The sequence below is a fragment of the Acomys minous genome (genome assembly GCF_964271855.1).
Source record: "Acomys minous genome assembly, chromosome: 3".
Taxonomy (NCBI): domain Eukaryota; kingdom Metazoa; phylum Chordata; class Mammalia; order Rodentia; family Muridae; genus Acomys; species Acomys minous.
This window is the reverse complement of record NC_140485.1, coordinates 77,541,936-77,547,031: the sequence shown is the minus strand read 5'-3', so window position 1 is coordinate 77,547,031 and position 5,096 is coordinate 77,541,936. Positions and strand designations below refer to the sequence as shown.

The following is a 5,096-nucleotide window of genomic DNA, read 5'->3' as shown; positions in this document are numbered from 1 at the left end:
CCCTGCCTTGTCTTCTGAGTGCTAGGATTACTGCCACGAACCACTCACTGCCCTGGGTTCCCGAGAACATACTTTTTTTTTTTTATTGCCCAGCCTGCCCTTAAACTCCAAATGTAGCTGAAGATGACTTTGAACTTTCTGATCCTCTTGCCTCTACTGCCCACGTGCCCGACTCAGCCCTGTCAGCCCATCTCTTTTAAAGCAGCAGGCATGATAGACTTGGGCATCATTTTTATAATTCAAAGTGAGAACACTCTTCCTATCTGCTTGGTTTGTTTGTTTCAGACAGAGGTCTTACTATTAGCCCTGGCTAGCCTGGAATTCACTTTGTAGACCAGGGTGGCCTCAAACTCACAGAGATCCGCCTGCCTCTGCCTCTTGAGGTCTGGGATTAAAGACGTGCACTGGCTTTCTAAACTGTTTTCACTGCACATAGTGGGTCAGCTGTCACAGTGGCTGTGGTCGTGCTCAGCCTCCAGTTTGAAGAGCGGCTGGCGTCACCGCTCCACTAGAGTTGTTGGAGGATGCTATTCTGCCTTTCAAGAGGACTGAGGAGAAGCCTCCCTCTTGGAGAGGAAAAACCGCACAGCACACATCCAGCCTTTCCAGCTGCTGGACACCAAGGACAGGCTCCATCTGGGAATCCTCCTTTCCTGTCCTTAGAAGTCCCAGGATGGGTTTCATGATCTGTGTTTTCCCAGGAACTGGCAAAGCACGCTGTGAATGAGTCATCCTTTCCTTGGCGTGTTTCACTCTAGAAGCTTGGTCACTCTACAAGATGACCAACAACCTCTTGAGGGCCTCCCTTCCCCCACAGACTGGAGCCTGTGAGTTCCTGGAACAGAGCAGTGCCTGAAATTCTGGAGACTGCTAGGGGCCAGCACAGCTCTGAGTGAAGGACCCATATTGTCACATTAGTAGGGAAGGGGCTGTGGGACAGGGCGAGGCCCATCTAACCTTGGGCCATACCTTACAGACCTCTGTTTGAGGGAGGTCTAATGTCCCTTTGTTTTTCTGTCACTTGGGGACTCTGAGCCTTTTCATCACGGCATGTATTCTGCTTCCTGAGTGAGAGGGTGACCGAGGCTGTTAGCAAAGGGGTGAGAAGCTTGGAGACCCAGGGCCGCCCAAGCACACACCAAAGCCCTTTCTCCGCCCATACCTTGGCTGGCACTAGAGAGACGGCCTTCAGTTGTTGGTTGGCTGGTTTTGTTCTATTTTTTTTTTTTTCAAGACAGGGTTTCTCTGCGTAACCCTGGCTGTCATGGAACCGACTCTATAAACCAGGGCAGTTTTGCACTTTGCTTCCCAAGTGCTGGGATTAAAGGTGTGTGCCTCCTCAGCCAGATGTGGGATGTTAACGCCTTTCATCCCAGCATGCAGGAGGCAGAGGCAGGCAGATCTCTGTGAGTTAGAGGCCAGACTGGTCTACAAAGCAAGTCCAGAACAGCCAGGACTACAACAGAAAGCCTGTCTCAAAAAAAAAAAAAAAAAAAAACAACCCCCGCTGCTCCCCAAAAATGGTGTGTACCTCTGCCACCACTGGGTTTATGACTTTCAATTTTCAGGGCCAGAAGGTTATAGACAATTACAATAGACTGTGGCAGGGCTGGAGAGATGGCTCTGCGGTTAAGAGCTAATAGCGCTCTTGCAGAGGACCTTAGTTCTCTTCCCAGCACTCAACATTAGGTGGCTCACAACTGCCTATAAACCCCAGCTCTAGAAGGTTCCATTCCTTGGGCACCTGCACTCATATGCATGTACTCACACATATCCACATAAAATGAAAGAAATCTTTTGAATCGGGCTTAACGCACGCCTTTAATCCCAGCCCTCGAGAGGCAGAGGCAGGTGGATCTCTGTGAGTTGGAGGCCAGCCTGGTCTACTGTAATGAGTTCCAGGCCAGTCGGGGCCCACATAGTTAGACTCCGTCTCAGAAAACAAAACTGCATCAGCAACAACAAAAGCAATGGACTGGGTGGCCCCTGGTGACATTATGACTGAGGGGCCTTGCAGAGGAGGGAGGGCCTAACTCAGCCTGGAGAGTGCTTGAAAGGCTTTCGGGAAATGGAGGGCTAATATCCTGGCAGTGATTACAGGAAGTGATGGCCTCACAGAAGGAGATGTTGGACAATCCACTTTCCAATTGTGTTGGCTAGTTTTTGTTGTTGTTGTTGTTGTCAGCTTGGCATAAACTGACGTCATCTGAGAGGAGGGAGCCTCAATTGAGACAATGCCTCCATAAGATCGCCCTGTGGATCAGGAGTGGTGGCTCTGGCCTTTAATCCTAGCAATTGGGAAGCAAAGGTAAGTGGATCTCTGTGAGTTCGAGGCCAGCCTGGTCTACAAAGAGAATCCAGACCAACCAACGCTACACAGAGAAACCCGGTCTCGGAAAACAAACAAATAAACAAACAAGCAAGAAAGATCCGCCTGTGCAAAGGTTTCTTGGTTGATGACTGATGTGGGAGAGCCCAGGTGGGAGGGCCCAGCCCACTGTGGGCGGCGCCAACCCTGGACAGGAGGTGGTCTTGGGGGTGTATGAAAAAGCTAATAGAGACTCTGGGCTCTCACCAAGCCCCTGAGAGCCTAGTGCCTAGAAGGATGAAGCTCACTTGTTCCCGTCATCTTTCCATTCCCATCCATCCAGCATCCCCTAGGTCTAGCCAGTCTCCTGGATATTTATTGGACATAGCTTTCCTGACCCGGGCTTCTTCTAGGAGACCACTTCTGGGATTCCAGAGTACTTTTAAACAGTTCCCTCCAGAGGCCAGTTAGATGGGAGGGCTCCCTGGATGCTGCCTGTCTCTCTTACACTACATCCCATTCTGAGCCTGTTTCCTCAGCAGTGGACCGGAGCTAATAGCAGCACCTCTCCTTAAGGGCAAACACCGTAAGCACTTGGCACCTGGTGCATGCAGTGTGTTCAGTATTAACTTGGTCATCACTCCCAAGGGCAGCTAGTAGGTTTGACCTTTAGAATTTGGTCCCAACCTGACTCTTGATTCTTCCCTTACAAGAAGAGGAAGTTCCTGCCCAGTGCACCTCCCCCCCACCCCCCCGCCCGCCCCGCCCCCTCCCCCGACTTCTTCACCAATCAGCAGCTTCCTCCACTCACCCTGCATCCTCGGGATCTGTCTCAAGCCGCCCTCTCTGAACGCCCACACTCCTGATCCACCAGCAAGCACCAGGGGTGCTGCCTCGGCACGTACTCGGATCACTCACTCTTGCCACCTCCTCTACCACCGGTGAGCCACTGTCACCCACTCCTGGAGGTCGTCCCAGCCTTTCTCCTGCCTCCCTCCCTGCCTCTACCGCCTCCGTCCACCCCCTCCATCTGGCTGCCTTTAGGATCTTTCGGAAACAGACCCTGGAACATGTGGCCACAGACTGCCGTTTCATTTACTGTCCCCAGGGATTCCGTACTTTGTCCCTTCCCACAGCCAAGGTCCAGCCCCGCCACTGAAAAGCTGCAGCTTCATCTCCCATCGTTCACCCGCCACCAGCACCCAGGAGATCAGTTCAAACCCGCCTGTGCTGAGGCCTCTCCTCAGATCATCGCATGGGCTTTCCAAAGTTACACTCTCCTGAGGAGCCCTCTGGCCTCCTGCCATCAGGGCTCCCCACCTTTTTCCCCATCCACCATTTCAACCACCCACCTGTAACCTCCCCAAGGAAAAAAAGAAAGCCTTTTGTTAAGCCCGTGTGCCCCCACAGTAAACATTGAGTCTCTTCCCAAGGCTTTGACCAGAAGTGCTTCATCCTCTTTGACATGGAGTTTCCTGTGCCCATGGCAGGAAGAGGGCCTGCCTGGTATAGCACCTGGCACTGGTCCTAGGTGGAACTGCCCAGCCTAGCCCTCCCCTGCGTTCTCCTAGGGGCAAGGTTCTCTGTGTTGAGGCAGAGAGTTCCACAGGGTTTGAGGAGTTGGCTGAGTCAAACAGCCCTGCCCTATGGCCCTGCAGGTGGAGCCAGCTCAAGGGCCGGTGAGCGAATTGACCAATTGGATGGTTTTAATAATGCCCAGTTATTGGAGTTGCGATGGAAAGATGAGCACAGGCCGCAAAGAGCTCAAATTTGGGGTTTGGAGGGGACTCCCCCTGCTGGTTCCGAGCACCCCAACTCAAGCATATGTTCATAGTCAGACCAGTGGCCTTAGTTACTGTCACAGACCTGGGCTTCTTCCAGGCTCCTCAGGGATTCCCACCCTGCAGCTGCTCCCTGAACTGGCAGGGGCTGTGGAGAAGGTGAGGCAAGACACAAGATGGAGTAGCTGGCTGCGTTCCCACTCCGGGAACCAGAGCTGATACATAGCCTCAGGCCAGGGCTGAGCTTGCCTGGCAGCGCTCCCACCATGCAGGGGAACCCGGGGTCAGATTCTTGTTGCAACAGGTCTGGTCTGTGTCAGGATGTGGTCGGAACAGTGCTGGGGCCCAAAGCTAACGGGGGTGGGGTGGGGGGGGGTGGGGAGGGTGGAGGGGGAGAGCAACCTCTCCCCTGGCACTCTTGGCATGCTGGGACAACACGTGGGTCACATCGAGAGATACAGATGTAATCCCTGAGACTAGGACCCAGCCTTGGAGACCCAGAGAGAGAGAGAGCCCAGGAGCCATGAGGAGCTGAGCAGAGGTCAGCAGAGAGGAGGCAGGTGAAAGCACAAATGCGAAACAGTAGGTGGAGGGAGAACCAGGCTGACCAGGCCCTGTGTGGCGTCTTACATGTAGGCCTGGGTTTGGGGCAGCACTGGGACCCACTGGAGGGAACCGGAAGGAGACCTGGGGTGGTGGCTGTTTGAGTGTTCTGAAAGAGACCAACAGAGGTGGTTACAATAGAGGGCACCTTGGGCGCGACAAGCCCAAGTTCCAGAAATGGTGGCGTAGTCATCCCTAGTTGGGGCCAGTGTGAGGGGAAGGGGCTGCACAGCTGAGTTGCAGCGGTAGTGTGAGGTGTAAGAAAAGAAATCCAGCCCTGTGAGTGATGGTGCAATCTTTAATCCCAGCACTCGGGAGGCAGAGGCAGGTGGATCTCTATGAGTTCGAGACCAGCCTGGTCTACAAAGTGAGGTCAGGACAGAAGAAGAAGAAGAAGAGACAGA

General features: G+C 53.5%; 1 long non-coding RNA gene across 1 annotated transcript; it reads left to right on the top strand.

The window, feature by feature from the left end:
* Positions 1-3,110: 3,110 nt before the first annotated feature.
* Positions 3,111-3,740, top strand: LOC311594979. The gene is made up of 2 exons (XR_014778272.1): positions 3,111-3,249; positions 3,445-3,740. It is a non-coding gene; the product is annotated as an uncharacterized lncRNA (long non-coding RNA).
* Positions 3,741-5,096: the final 1,356 nt, after the last annotated feature.